The sequence below is a fragment of the Pteropus medius genome, unplaced genomic scaffold (assembly GCF_902729225.1).
Source record: "Pteropus medius unplaced genomic scaffold, Ma_sr-lr_union100, whole genome shotgun sequence".
NCBI lineage: Eukaryota > Metazoa > Chordata > Mammalia > Chiroptera > Pteropodidae > Pteropus > Pteropus medius.
The window spans coordinates 16278079-16294499 of NW_024340701.1; the positions used below are offsets into that span (position 1 = coordinate 16278079).

The following is a 16421-nucleotide window of genomic DNA, read 5'->3' on the forward strand; positions in this document are numbered from 1 at the left end:
CCAGTAAGAATCCCATTATAAATTTTCTACTATTCAGCTTTCATTCCTTCATTTGTTAATGTATTTAGTACTTTTAGTAAAAGTTTTACTGAATACTGTTTATGTGTCAGGTGTTTTGTTAGGTCTTGGTGGCCTCTTGCGATTACCCAGATATTGCACCATTAACTGAAACATGTCATGTGAATTAGCGCTAAAGATAAACATGCAGATTTATAAATCCTACTAAAACATAAAATAACCTATACAGAATGAATTAGTCATTCTCAGTTAGAAGATGAGGGCAGAACTAGATGTTCTCATAGGGTCTCTTCTAGCTTGTGATTCCATGCTTAGCATTTTATTTTCCTAAATACCACTTGACTAGGGCTGTTTCACAATTTGAATGCCTTCATGTGTTTTCTACCAAAAAGGAAAGCAAATTCTACTCAAGGCAAACAATATTTGAACCCAAGAGAGAAGAGTTTTGCTCTAGACTTTGGGCCTAGCTCTAAATAAAATAAAACACCATTCTTTTGCAGCTATTTTCAAATATTATTTTCTCTGTTGCTGAAAATTGACATCTTAAAATTTCAAAAAGAGAGCTGCAGTCTCCATTCACTGCCACGCTAAAATATGAACACATATCCTATATCTAAATACAGGATATACTGTCAAATTTTTTAAGAAAGGTTCTTGTCTAAAAGTATACTCATATTGCATTTGAGGCTTGCAAAAATTGTTAGAATTCAGGAATAGCACATTTTTCAATCCTGGAGGGAATTAATTGGATAAAACAGGAGTAGTTCCGCAGCCTTTCTGGCTTGGGTTCTAGAGGGAAAAAAAGGTTGGGGGTGGAGAGGAGGGCGGGGGAAACAAAAATTCAAACCCAAGAACAATCCTAGCACATATCCAAGTAACAGAGAATTATACTAGATACAATAGCCTCCAAATGACTTCAAAAAAAGGATCTTTTTCTACCTCGTATATAAACCATTAATCATCATATTGACCTTGTAATAAGAAAACGCTAAGCTTAGAGAAAACTTCACCATATAACATACTTTCTGTACTGCTGCATGTCAGGCTCATTTAATTATATTTCAATTTCCTATACATTTAGTTATTATTCTTGAGAAAGAAAAATGTCTATATAAACCCTATCACATGAGATAGTTTTCTACCTTGTGCAAATGTTGACAAACCTTTTCCTCGTCACCTTGGAGAGAAAAGAGCCAGTGTTGGAACTGTACTCTGGTGGGTGGTTAAATATATAGTTGTTGGAATTAGACAAATGTAGGCTCAAATCCCAGCTATGCCACTTACTACAAGTATGACGTTAGGCAGGTAGCATAACCTCTTTGAGCCTCAGCTTTTTTTGCCTGGAAAATGGGAATGTTAATATCTTACAAGTATACCACAAGGATAAAATGATATCATGCATGAGAAAATACTGCCAAACAAGTAGAAAACAATCAAAGAATAGTGCTGTATCATCAATTGCTTTTGCAATAAAATTGTGGAGACCCTCTCAAGTATCATAAACATCTCACAATATGTTTTTGATCCAAGTTTACTCATACATGTTTTGCATACATGTTTTGCTGAATCACTATCCTCTGTGCTAATGTCCTTTCAAGTATGAAAGCAGAGAGTTACAGTTTTGGGTATCCAAGATCTAATTCACTTAAAACATGAGCAAAGCCAGATTCTCTTACTCTTGGTTAAGTGAGATTTAACAACACCTCGCAGGTGGCAGAGGTCTATTTGTTTTCTCAGTTCTTCAGCCTAAGAGCATCATCCACTACAGCAAGAAACATCTAATGACTGTTTACCTTATAGGAGAGGGTAAGATTATGGACCACCCCATATGAATGCTAGAATTCATCTCCTCTCCCAATCAAATATAGACTTTAGAATGTTTGTGTCTTGGCTCAGATTTCCCAGAAGCAGATCCTGAGATGAAGATTACTGTGCAAGTGATTTATTTGGAAAGTGCTCCCAGGGGAGACCAAAAGAACTCAGTGGAGAAAGCAGAACAGAGAAAGGAAACCAAGGAACAAGGTTCGATTTTAGGAAGACTCAGCTTTGTAATCATCCCAGTGTGTAGCTTTGGAGTGTAAATTACACCTAGAGTTTATTTTAACACGAGGCAAGGGAATTGGACTTTTATATTCCTGCCCACTGGCTATAGGTTTCTCCAGGGGGATATAAATTCAAAGGGTCTATGTAGAGGTGAGGCAACTCTATTAGCCCAAGGAAAGCCAAAGGTTACAGGTGCTAGTCATTAGCAGAAAAGTGCACTGAGACTGGGTGCTGAGTACAACAAACTGGTAAAAGGGATATGATAGGATTCGGGCAGGGCATGCACAGTATCCACCACCAGCTTGCTTCCCTAGTTGACCATGAAAGGAATGGAGTACAATGGAAATGAGAAACCTCAATTACTACCTTTTTACTAGGAATCCAGTGGATAAAATTAAAACTTTATCAGAGGTATTGACCTATATTTGTACTTCTTTACTACTTCTATTTATAGGGAATACAGGGGTTTTGGAGCCTACAGCTGCATTCTCCTTTACTAGTCCTGAAAATCTATAATTCTCTTCAGGGGTTTCATCTGCACACATACTAGACTAAACCAGACACAAAACTCCAGCTAAGAAAACATTTGCATCTTTTATTGGACCCTCTACTTTAATTGACAGTATTCCCTGTGTTGCAACCGCATATTGATTTTTTAATAGCTGCACACAAGTACTTAAAAGTCAAAACATCCCTAGCAACCCAGAAACTAACAGAGTATGAAATGGCTGCTTAAGGACTTGCCGTCCAAGTTGAGCTCATCTGAAAACTCACAAACAGTAAAACTGTCTCTGTGTGCTTGTCATTTTTCTAAAAGGAACTGTAAGGGGTACAATTTTGTTCTGAGCTGTTTGTCTGCTTTGGAGAAGGGACAGCCTGGCACCAGGCATAGTTATGAAACAGGAAGAGTTGTTGGTTCATAATTTTCCTCACACACACACACACACACACACACACACACACACACACACACAAACATTACACACACTTTCACTTTACTTTACTTTACTTTCTCCTCCTCCTCCCTTCTTCTTTTCCTTCCTTTCCTCTCCTCTCTTCCTTCTCTCTTTCTTTCCTTCTACCTTTTCCTCTCTTTTCTTTCTCTCTCACTTTTCCTTCATGGGAGGCTCACTGAGTAGCTTGTCCACAGCCCACCCCACAGATCTGCCTCACACAACCTGCCCTCTCTGTGCTTCTTACGGGCACCTGAGACAAAAAGTGGTTTTCAACTGAGGCTAAGTTTTCCCCCAGAAGACATATGGCAATGTCTGGTGACATTGTTTTCGTAATCATAACTAAGGGAAAGGCACTGCAGGATGCTGCTAAACATCCCACAGTGTACAGGACAGCACTACTCCTCCCACAAAAAATTCTCTAGCCCCAAATGTCTATAGTGTCAAGATTGAGAAACCCTGTGCTAATAAGTAAATAATGTTGGTGTCTTACTTTAGGTTCCCTCGAAAGCAGACTCTGAGACAAGGATTTGAGTACAACTAGTTTCTTTGAGAGGTGATCCAAGAAAGCACTAGTAGGCATGGAGATAAATGAGACAAAGAAGAGGAAGAAAAGCAATAGAGGGTGTGTTAAAGAGCAAGTTACCTTTATGGGCAGCTAGGAGTTAATCCTACTGGGGAACTCTGTGAAACTATATGAGGCATGCCTCAGAGTTGTCCCAAACAAGGAAAAGGAATATTTGTCTTCCAAATCTCATCTGTCATGAGCTAAGAACTGCCCCGAACGATGTTTGCTGTCTGGCACTTCCAGCCTACCCTTCTAGAACCACAAGAAAGCCTCCTTAGGTAGAGTTTGGGGTGCTTGTGGCAGAACCCCATGGGCATGTATGGGAATGGTGAGTGCTCAGCAGGTATGGGTAGGGCACCAACAATGTGTGATGGAGTTGGTCCTCCAAGGAAACATTCAGGGGAATACATCTTCAGTGGCTTTTTCTGAGGATGATACTTTAGCCAAAAAGTAATGCTAATCATGAAAATAGTAGGTGTCCTAGGAGACAAGCAGGAATGATATGTTTTAGAGAGATGTTAGAACATGCAGTTAGAAGGATTCTTAGAAACCATGTGTTCCAGATCTGTACCAGTGTATGAATCCCCTCAAGAACATTTTGATAAGTAATCAATCATATAGTCTTTGCTTGAATACATGTGGTTACCAGGAACACCTTAACTCATGAGGGATACCCATTCCATTGTCAGAGAGTGTGATATGGGGGAAAGAGAGCCACCTGGGAGCCAAGCAGACCTGAGTTTGAACCTGACTCTTCCACTTAATGGCTGTGTAACTTTGAGCAAGTTACTTAACCTCTACGAGTCTTACTCTCTTTAGCTATAAAATATCAGTAATATTATCTACCTCTTGAGATTAGTAAAGATTAAATAATATAAGGTATTTAGCAAAACTTCTGACACATACTAGGTACTAAATAAGTATTAGTTGTCTTCACTCTTTTCTTTCTCCATCTTCTCAAATCTCATGTTAGTTCTCTGTTTAACAACATTCAATCCTTTCATTATGGTTCTAACTTCCAGCAGAATATAAAATAAGTCCAGCCCACCTTCCCACTGATCTAAGACTTCTCTTCTCTAAACAGGTCTGCCTTCCTCTACCACTCCTCACACGGCCTGGCTCTGTGGGCCTCTACTCTCTGATCACTCTTCAGAAGTGAGTGGAGTCTCCCCAAAGAGACAGCTTAAAATCAACCACACACTTATCTGGGACAAAATACACTTGGAGATCATTACTTTTAATTTTGATACATATGGGTCAAATGGGCTCTGTATGGAATAGTATTCTCTGTTAACGTAAAGAAAAAAATCTGTCTAGTCAATAAAGGAAATAGTTTTCTTTTTCTTTACCATGTTCCACTTTAATTCTTGCAAATGTTTCTTCCAACCTGCACTTGCCCCTTAGCCCTCCATAATGAAGTGCTTTCTGTTACTTTTTAAAAGGAAAAAATGTAATGTTTCATAGAAAGAAACAAGATTCACATTCTGAATAGAGGTGGCCTCATATTTCAGAAGGGCTGGGAAGTCTGCCCTTGGTGGTTGCCAAGAGGTGGGTCGGACAGACACAGCTTGAGCAGGAAAGAACATCCAGCCTTGAAATTTGAAGTGGCAACTTTTGCAATTTCACTCTCCCTTCCCCTGCTTGAAGCCCCTGAATGCTCCTTCTGGTCATGCTGACATCTGGCTGGAGAAGAGAATCACCCAGCAAGAGATTATTTTGCTTTTCATTACCTATAACATGATCCCATTTTTGTAAATGTATGTGTATGTGTGTGTGTGTGTGTGTGTGTGTGTGTGTGTGTGTGTGTCAAGTAAGACAAACACATATACCAAAATGTTAACATAGGTATGTATCTCTGTATGACCAATTTTTTACATCTACTTTATTATCCTATGTTTCTGGCAATGAGCATGCATATAAAATTACAGCAGAAAAATCAGAAAAAAAAAAGACCTGTTTCTATTTTCAAAGAAAAGAGGGAAAACTTGCTCTCCTCTCTCAAGTAGGTCATATGACCTTGGTCCATAAAGCAGTGAATAGGGCTCAGTGTTTCTCTCCTGAAGCCAGAGCTGTCTTGATGAATGGCATCTTTCAGCCTTGGGGGCTACTAAGCTATTTTGCATTTGAGAAATTAAAATTGAGGAAAATGAAGAGCTGCTCTCTCTCGGCCCCTTCCCCAGTTTCCTTGGGACTTCACTGGCAATCCTTCTATTCCCTACCAGCCACTGAAAATCTGAGGTTCAATCTGAGGACTAGGAAGGAAGGAAAATCCCTCCTGGGACTGAGGTGACTTATAGGACAGGGATGCTGCCTTATACTTATTCCTTATTTCCTAGTGGGCCTGGCACTATGATAGACACAAAAAATCACAGCGTCACAGGGTGTTTGAGTCTCAAAACATTCAAGGTCATTTGATCCCAGTCCTTATCCCATTGTCACTGCTTAATAACTATCTGATAAACAGATTAAATGTGGCTGCTGATCAACTTAGCTACTCAAGAGGTTTGAGCCACAGCGTCAGATGCCCCAATTCACCTAGACACCATCTCCAGCCAGTTCCCTTTGCCAATGTACATGAATACAAAGACATGACTCAGCATTTATGCTTCCATGACTAGGGCAGGAGAAGGGGCCACTGACCCATGGTGGTACCAGCACCAACCACAGGTCCCATCTGCAGCTTCTGGGGCTGATGATGTTTGCATGACTGGTATCAGTACAAATCTCCCTTCCCACAGTCCCCATTGCCCCATCCTTAGGGTGTATGGACATGGCTGCAGGCCAAAACACAACACTGTTCCACAGCTCAAGATAAGGAAATATCTATCTGTGCCTGACTCTCTCTATAAGCACCAGATGGTCATGATTAAAATTAAATTAAATTAATGTTTGGCAGCCCGTGAAGGGCATAAATTGCATGGTGTGCTGCTTGTCCAATCTGTCATCTTGTTTCTCTTGGCTCAGGTCAACAAACAATAGCCGAAGGCTCCCTCTCTGGGTCAAACAGTAGCTTATTTCTTTGCTATGGGAATGGCTGTTCAGTTTACTAAACTGAAGGCTCCTATGCTGCCAAAATTGTGATTAAGATGCCTTAAAAGGCAGAGAATTCTATCTTCTTGCAACAATCTCCAGCAACCTTTTCCCAAGCACACTGCAATAGCAATTACTAATCAGAATTCAGAAACTAGGAAATTTGAACCTGGCCTAAGAGCAAACCATTGCCAAAATCACAAAGTAATTTCCAGCTCTAATGACAGCCTTCTTCATTCACATGGTTTCTAGAGCATGTGGGCAGTGGTGATGCGTTATCAAGTTGCAAAAGAATGCATGATATCACATTTTAAAATCACCCATCTGCCAAGTACTCCCTTCCAAAGAACTTTCAGATTTAGACTTTTGCTCTTTTTTCCGGTGTTATTCAGGAATCAGTGTTCCAATATTTACATTGTCTTTCTAGCTACTTACATCCAAAGTAGCATTTCACCCTTTGTACTTTTTACACAAGAACTTTGATGAAATGTTCAAAATGTTTAGCATACATTCTTTGGGTGATTTTAAAAGTATGTAAAGGGTGATGGAAGCTGGGATGTACCACCCAGATGGCCCTTCAGGAATGAAACACTTAATCCTCCAGCTGCCAGAAGTGCTGCTGGGAGACGGTCTTCAATTGTCAGTCCACTTTGAGATTGCCTCCACTGAAGAAAACTTCACCCAAGGTCTAGTCTCCTTCCAAGGGCAGCCCATATCCCCCAACTTGGGACAACTCAGAGGGTCCTGCTTTTCTCACTGTTTTCTCTACCTGGACTTGTCTTCCAGATCACTGCCTGACTCTTTTCCCCACTTAATCCAAGTCTCTGCTCAAATAACATCTCATCAGAAATGCTTTTCCTGATCTTCTTCTAAAGTAGTACACACTTACCCCTTCCCCATAACTTCATCCCCAAGACTCCCTATGACCTTATCCTGATTTCATTTTCTTCATAACTCTTACCAGCATCTGATATTATTTAGATATTAATCTATTATTTATTACATGTCTCCCTACTAGAATATAAACTCTATGATGTCTGGGACTTTAGCTGTTTTGTTTATTACTTTATCTCCACTATCTAGAAAAATGCCTAGCACATATATAAAGGTGTTCAGTAAATATTTATGAATAAGTGAATGAATGAATGAATGAATGATTATTTGCCTAAACCTTAGCTACTTTCTAGTACTTAGGCTGCCTAGCTCTCTCCTTCCACATCCTCAGAATCAGTACTGCCAGGGTAAAATAATAGTCAAGAACACAGGCTTTGGTGTTAGGTTGATCTATTCATTTAGTTCACAACTGCTTAGCTCTTAAACTATGTCACATCACTCTCAGTATTTTCATGATATTAATGCATTTAATGCTCATAACAGTCACTAAGAAGTAGGTATAATTATTATTATTTCCATTTTAAAAATAAAGATACTGAGCAACAGAGTATAAGTAATTGGCCAGGTCATATATCTAGTTAATAGTCAAAATTTGAACCCAGTCTAAATCCAGAACCTCTGCCACTTACCAGCTGTATAATTTTGAATAAGTTCCTTTCTGAATTGGTTTCTTTGTCCATAAAAATGGACATAATAATCCCTACCACAGTGTTGTAAATATGAAATGAGATGATGTACACAAAGTGATTAGCAGAGTCCCTGATCCACATGAGCACTTACTAAAGGGTATTTGTTACCATTTTTGTCCCAGTGCCTTGCCTTCCCCTAAAACCCCAGAATACTGCATGTATTTCCAAATATTACCCCCACCTAGCTATTGTGTCATACTGGAGGCCCTGTATTGACCGTTTGACTTTTGCTGAAGGCCTTGGATAATATACCCACTCATCATTTTGATACTCCATGGACAGCCACAGTATGTGTCACCTCCACCTTTGACTCCACTTTAGCTTGCCTCGCACCTGTAGATAAACCTAAGGCCAGGTCCAGAACTCCTCACTTCTGCCCTTCTTTGTCAGATCTCAAAATTATTAGCATCGGTAACAACAAAACTCAGGTAGCATGACTTGCTGTTGACAACTAGCCTTTCAATTCTTTTGGGTTCACATTACCTGTTATAAGGTAATGTGAACACTCAGATAAGCCACAGCCCAAATTTGACCAGATGGACAGCCACAGTATGTGTCACCTCCACCTTTGACTCCACTTTAGCTTGCCTCGCACCTGTAGATAAACCTAAGGCCAGGTCCAGAACTCCTCACTTCTGCCCTTCTTTGTCAGATCTCAAAATTATTAGCATCGGTAACAACAAAACTCAGGTAGCATGACTTGCTGTTGACAACTAGCCTTTCAATTCTTTTGGGTTCACATTACCTGTTATAAGGTAATGTGAACACTCAGATAAGCCACAGCCCAAATTTGACCAGATGTGGTGGCCACTTTCACGCACTGCCCAGATCCACCTTTAATGAAGTCCTTTTTATTGCAGCTGCAAGGTTTCCTGGTGGTACACAACCCTCAGCTTTCAGCCCCTTCAGGGACTGACTTAGCTGCAGAGAGCAACTGTGGCCAAAAGGTGGTTTCTTTGATGACCTTCTGAGGTTGTCCATATCCAATCACAGATCAATGCGGGAATACAACTCCCAGCCATTTTGGTCCAACTCAAGACAACTCCGAAGGGTCATTCTAGCTCCAGAGCTCCCTGTGAGTTGGCTGAGGCTGTTTTTGGACCTGTGTCACAGCTTGGCTTCTCTCTCTGCCAACTCCAGCTTCATTCCCTTCCTTTCCTCAGGTGTTGACCCCAAGGACACGCCCTAATAAGCCTCCTTCCTCCTATGCTCTATCTCAGAGTCAGAGTCCCAGAAATCCCAGCCTACAATACAAAGTCTAGTCCAATTCACTCACACTCATTGTCATAGTCTCTGGATTCCTCCAGAAACTATTAAATCCAGAAACTAAAAAATGGCCTCCCAGGATTACAGCTTCCTTGCTAATCCCCCAATTCACCCCCAATCATTTTGTTACCTTTTCTCAGAGGCATGACTAGTCTAGCCTGCCTGCTTACATAAACACATAAATGAAATCAGAAAAATGATCTTTCTTGATGTCCATTAATCAGTTTGTTGCCTACTATTTATTGCCTCAGCCCAGGGTTTCTCTTTCCTCAAGGAATTGAGACAAATGATCATGGGTTGCTATACAGCACTGGTTCTTTACTTTGACCTCTTGGGTCCTAGGAGGATTTATCGACAAACAACAAGCTCATTTAACTATGTGTCAGAAGCATACAAAGAGTCAGTCATTATGGGAATATAAACAACTAGGTGCCTCACCTGTTTTGTAAAGCTGATATATTTATAAACATGCCCTTGGGCAAGAGTAAGCCTCATACCCACTTTGGGAATAAGGAATCCCACACCACTTATTTTTCACGACCATAAATGACATTTTGATCTGAGTAATCATTAGAATATCTGTATTTTTAATGGCCCATGAAATCTTAACATGCTTCCTTACATGTCAGATTTCTTAAACTACAAATGGACAAACCTCATAGCTTCCATTTGATCTTTAAGAATAAAGTAACTTCCCTATTTAAATGTGCAGTACTGTTTGAGAAGCTAATAAAATTATAAAGGATAAAAATGCAGCAGAGCATAACTACTTATTTTTAAAGATTTTCTGTAGATACTTTATCTCATTAAGGAGATCTTCCTAAGTAAATCCTTCACTCTCACAGCATGCAGCCTAATCCTTACAAAGGAATTAAAAGAATACTTGATAGTCTGTTGGTTTCTCATATTAGTTTTTGTTTTATTATGTCCCTTTGGAAATACTGTTTCATTTTTTATCTTAGATTCTGTCTAGATATCTAAAATGGAGCTGGTATTGTTAGGCAGGCATAGGTACTAATCAATATTCTGTCCTTTATAGTGAAAGATGCTATGACTGATACTGACCTCAATCTACACAGACAATTACATCTGTAAAAACAGATGCTACTCTCTGTTGTCCCAAGTTTCATATGTTTTGATTTGAGGTGCTGGGTACTTGGCAGAGATGGGCATTTTGTGTCGGTCAACTTCTTATACTGCTGGAGTATCTGAAGATTATTGTTTAAAAGTTATGATTCACTTCTGATGGGTCTAACTGCCTCTATTGCTTCCTAGGATTCTATAACTCCCATGGGTCATGCTCTGAGATCTTGCTTTTGTGCCCCAGATATTTATAACCACTTCATTTCAGTCCCCCTCATAAAGTAGTTATTTGGGTTACTTGGAATAGTATATTGACCAGGGCTTTTTAAAAACATACAGTATATAAAAAAATTATGGTTGTTAACATCTCTATAGGGGAAACTACTACAGTTTAACATCTGTCCACAGAAGCTCCAGATTTATTGAGAAAAAATTAAAACGGAATTATGTTTGCCATCACTGAAATAGGTTAGGTTGTATGATCACTCACATAATCTCAAAGTGAATCACGAGAATCCTTGTTAAAAAGCAGTTCCCATCACAGATCTATCAAGTAAGAATCTCTAGATTGGTGTTGGAATCTACACCTTTAACAAGCTCCCCAGTGATTTTCATGCACACTAAACGCTGAAGACCATTGCCCTAGAGGCTGATTATTTCAGCCAAAGCATGGTTCCTGCAATGCCACCACTAGTTAGTGGTTATCTGTGTTTTGGAAGGAAATGGTGACATTCAGTGACTATCATCACTGAAATGTGCAATTGATCATTATAATGATGGTGTTAATGTTCCACCCACAGCTCCTTTACCAGTTTAATGCACCCATCCTCCAGCTATTGACTCCATCTTACCCAGAAGCAAGATCAGCTCTATTTTCTATTTAGCAGCTGTGGGTGTTGGCTGCTAAGAGCTCATAGCTACACTCTTCTCTGGAGAACTGTTCTCAGCTCTCAGCTGACAAGAGCCACCTCATCCAGAAATACCTAAGAGGTTAAATATCCACCAACACAGCCAATGACTGGTGAAGGAGCAAAAACAAACAAACAAACAAAAAAACCCCAACTCCTTTGCCTTAAGGGAGAAAACTCTGTAGTGCCCTCTTTCAGGCTGATGCTAGACATCTACTGAAGCCACCTCTGCTTAGCTTCTTCTGCCTGTCCTGCTTCTTTCACTTCCTTCCTTAGAGCTTTTCCTGAGAACACTCCCTCAGTGAGAATCCCTGTCTCATCCTTTGCTTCTAGGTTACTCTACCTGTAGTATTGTTCAGCAGTTGACGAAGCTTTTCCAAGGAAAAGGTACAAAAAAACAAAAAACAAAAATGTCCAATAGACACAAACACCAAGATGAGACATGTTGAAATTATCAGAAAAAAAGAGATTTTGTGAATAAATGCAGAAATATATTTGTAGCAAGACATAAAATAGGAGGTTCTGGTTCTAAGTAAAATGAGGTAACTAAACTATGTTTATCCCATTCAATGCAGCTATAAATCCTGGGCAGCTATTTGAAGACTCTGAAAAGTAAACAGTAGCATGCAGATTGAGAAATAAGACAGATCAGGATCCAAAGTACTACCAAACTGGTGGTGAGTTTATCATTTATTTTTCCTCTGCTATCCCTGGCCTAAACTCAAGGCAGCCCCACACCTAGAAGTGGAACTAGGGCAAGGACAAAGAGAGCTCCAGAAGAAGCTCTCTAATTCTGTCTGGAAGGGGAGGAAAGAGATCTCCTGATGCTTAGAGAAACCTCCCAGTTTTTTTTTCTCTCTGTTCTCTTGCACTGCAGGAAACCTGCACTAGGAGCAGCAGTAGAGGCGGCAGCAGCAGCAGTAGAGACAGCAACAGCAATGGGTGCCTACAAGTGGGAGCCACTGTATCAGATCAGAAGGGCTGTATCCCAAAAAGATGTAATGAGCCTCCATTGCTATTTTTCTCTCCTTTGTTTCCTGCTGTTTGGTCCCAAACATGAGTACAACAGTGGGAAGTGCACAGCATAGTAGCTAAAACCCCATTTTTCTGGGGCCAGAGACCAAACAGTAAGCCCCAGGGAAGGAAAAGTAATGGAAAAACGTTGAAGAGGGTGGAGCTTGGGGAAACAACAAATTGTTTATGAATGTCTAGACTCACTCCCTAGCTGTCCATATGTGGGTCTATCTGACTCTAAATAACAAAAAAAAATCGAGAACTGAATTATGGGGTAGAACACAGCTCAGATCCGAGACTGGTCACTGGATGGCACACACATTAGACAAATCCGAATAGTATTGCAAAGGTTTTGAAATCAACTGACATTGGAACCAAAACCCATAGAAAGTTGGTTGGAATGTGCAGTCTGAACTTAACTTGATTGCCTGTTAAAAAAATATTTACATCACCCATAGGATTGAAACAAGACCCAGAATTTCATAACCTAGAGTCTCCCAAAATATCCAAGACAAAATTTACTATTACTCAGCATATAGAAAACCAGGAAAAATCTCAACTTACATGGTAAAGGACAACCAACAGATACCAATGCCAAGATGATGCATGCTGAAATTATCAAAGACTTTGAAGCTATAACTGCTGGCCTCTACACCATGAGATCTGGAGGTGTCCCCTGGGTGACCATTGCCAAAATTGGGACTCCAGATGAGTATTTAAGCGCCTTTCTGGGAAGTCTTGTTGAGCTGTAGCAAGGCCAAAGGGGTTCGCAAGGATAGTGTTGTCTCCATGGTTCCATTCCCTGGGAGCACCTCCTTGGCCTCTAGGTATGTAGGAAATCTGAAGCCAGGCCCTCAGGCTGAACCTCCAGGCTAATATGAGTTTTTCATAGGAAGACTGGGGTTGTATTTCAGTATGCTGTTTGTGCAGTGCCTTGGCGGTGGCAGCCTGCCAAGAACCATCTTTTGGATTGTTACAGTCCCGTGGAGCTCAGTTATGCTAGCCCTCTTGGCCACCGGGGTCAGGCAATCAAAGGGTGTCCCCTGTGTGGCTTGAACATGCTTGCTGGCTTTAGCAAGGCAGGTGTAGAATGTAGGGAGTGAGACTCGCTCACCAATTTCAGGAAGGCCAAGGGAAAATGTCTTGACTACATGCATCTACCAGTTTCAGCAGTGCAGCAAGACAGTGCCTTGTCTGTTTATGCCCTCTGGCTTTTGGCTAGGAGTGGAAGAATGCCATGGCCACTTGTGCTCACCAGCCCTAGCCAGGCGGCGGTGGGATTTTGCACTGTTCACACTTGCAGACTTTAGCTAGGCAGCAGGAGAATACCATGACCATTCATCCTCCCTGCTCCATCCAGGGAGCAGGGGAATGTTGCAACCACCCCCACTCTGATTTCAACAAGGCAATGTGATAGTGCCGAGACCACTCAGCCCCTTCCTGCATTAGCAGGGTGGTGGGAGGGTGACACATCTGAGTTTGTCCACCTGTATTAGCAGGTTAGATAGGAAGTACAGTAATAGCAATCACCAGGTCCTCCATCTGGGGAGCATTTCAATTGTCCCTTGCCTCTCCAGCCGATGGTTTTAGGTTAGCAAATGAATCACCTTGCTATAGAGTTTGAGCACTCTTCTAACTGCTCCCCTGCCTCCACTGGGTCTTAGAGTGTGACCACATATGAGCCATTTAAGAGGGGAGTCTCGGTTTTCTATAGCACTTTGGGTCCCTGAGACTCAGCCTCTTTGGTTTTCTAAGACAGATATTTGGGGTTCATCTCTCTGGTGCAGTTCCCAGGGGTTGAGGTACTAGAGTAAGGCAACAACCCCTCGCTCCTCCCAGAAAAGCACCTGTCTAGTAAAATCTCTCCCTATTGTGTGTTGCTGCACCAGGGGTGGGTTTTTTTTGTTTGTTTGTTTGTTTTGGTAAGAGTGTGTCTCTGTGTCTCCTACCTGTCTCAATGTGGTCTTTATCCTTTGTTGTGGAGAGCAGCAGTTCATCTAGTTTTCAGGTCATTTTCAGAGGGAAATGACTGATATGTAGCTGGAAATTTGGTATGTCCATGAGACGTGAGTTCGTAATCTTCTAATACCACAATCTTGGACTTTGCCCCTCAGAATAATGCTCTTGAAATGAATGGAAAAATGTAAAGTCTCAACAGAGAAATAGGTAATACAAAGAGGAATCAAATGGAAATTTTGAATTGAAAAATAACCAAAATAAAAAATTCACAAGATGGGATCAACAGGAAAATGAAGATTAGAAGAAATAGTCAGTAAATTTATTAATAGATGAATAGAAATTTTCCATCCCAAACAACGGGGGGAAAATACTGAAAAAAATAATGAACATAGCCTCAAGGACATCTGTGACAATACTAAAGGTTTAACATTTGTATCATTGGAATCCTAGAAGATGAGAAAAAATATTCTGAGAAAAAATATTTGAGGAAATGATGGCTAAAAATTTGGAATAAGACATTAACCTGCAGAATCTCAAATAGTATAAACCCAAATAAATCCATGCCCAGACACAGCATAATCAAACTTCGAAAAACTAAATATAAAGAAAAAATCTTCAGAGTAGCCAGAGAAAATAACACATTACTTATAGGAGAATAATAATGTGAAATCCAGGAAGTGGAGCAACATTTTTTTAATGTGCTAGAAGAAAAGAATTGTCAACTCAATCCTTCAGTAATAAGGGTAAGATAAAGGCATTATCAGAGAAAATAAAACTAAGATAATTTATTTATGGCAGATCTTTAAAAAAACACCACCTTATTTAATTAGAAAAGTTTTAGGTTTACAGTAAAATTAAGAGGAAGATGTGGAGATTTTCTACATACCTTCTTCCTCCACACATGCATAGTCTCTCCCATTATTAACATCACTCACCAGAATGGTACATTAATACATCATAGTCACACAAAGTCTATAGTTTACCTAAGGGTTCACTCCTAATGTATATTCAATGGGTTTGGACAAATGTGTAATGACATATATCCATTGCTATATCATACAGAGTAGTTTCACTACCCTAAAAAAAATCCCTTGTGTCCTCTCCATCCACCCTGCCATGGCAACCACTGATCTTTTTACTGTCTCCATAGTTTTGTCTTTTCCAGAATATCATATAGGTAGAATTATGTAGTATGTAGTCTTTTCATATTGTTTTCTTTCACTTAGTAATATATATTTAAGGTTTTCATGGCTTGGTAGCTCATTTCTTTTAATGGCGAACAATATTCCATTGTCTGGATGTACCACATTTTATTTGTCCACTAACCCGATGAAGGACATTTTGGTTGCTTCTGAGTTTTGGCAATTAAGGTCCTATAAATATCTACATGCAGGTTTTTGGGTAGATAAAAGTTTTCAACTCCTTTGGATAAATTCTAAGGAGCACAATGACTAGATCGTATGGTAAGAATAGGCTTCATTTTGTAAAAAACTGCCAAACTGTTTTCCAAAGTAGCTGTACCATTTTGTATTTCCACCGGCAATGAATGAAGAGTTCTTGTTGCTCCATATCTTCACCAGTATTTGATGTTGTCAATGTTCTAGATTTTGGCCATTTAAATAGGTGTTTTTGTTATTTCCTTCTTTCAAATAATTTCTTTAATATTCTTGCAAGGCAGTTGTACTGGCAACAAATTCTCCCAATTTTTGCTTGTTTGAGAAAGTCTTTGTTTATCCTTCACTACTGAAGGATAATTTTTCAGGGAATGGAATTCCAGGTTGGTGTTTTTTCTTCTCTCTCAACACTTTAAATATTTCACTCCACTCTCTTCTTGCTTGCACAGTTTCTGAGAAGTCAGATGTAATTCTTATTTTTTTTCTCTATAGGTAAGGTATTTTATTCCTCTGGCATCTTCCAGGAATTTACCTTTGATTTTTTGCAATTTGAAAATAACATGCCAAGTTGAAAGTTTTTGTTTTGGGTTTTTTTTTTTTTT

General features: G+C 39.9%; 1 long non-coding RNA gene across 15 annotated transcripts in view; it reads right to left on the reverse strand.

Annotated features, from left to right (window-relative positions):
- LOC120622666 (uncharacterized) overlaps positions 1-16421 on the reverse strand; it is a 201254-nt gene that overhangs the window by 147131 nt on the left and 37702 nt on the right. The window contains exons 5-6 of one of the 15 annotated variants that reach the window (XR_005658517.1): positions 14416-14589; positions 11857-13776 (exon numbers count right to left, since the gene is read on the reverse strand). The exons of 10 other annotated variants lie outside the window; for them this stretch is intronic. This is a non-coding gene — a long non-coding RNA (uncharacterized LOC120622666). 4 more of the 15 variants (XR_005658516.1, XR_005658520.1, XR_005658525.1 and 1 more) reach the window with 4 other exon arrangements.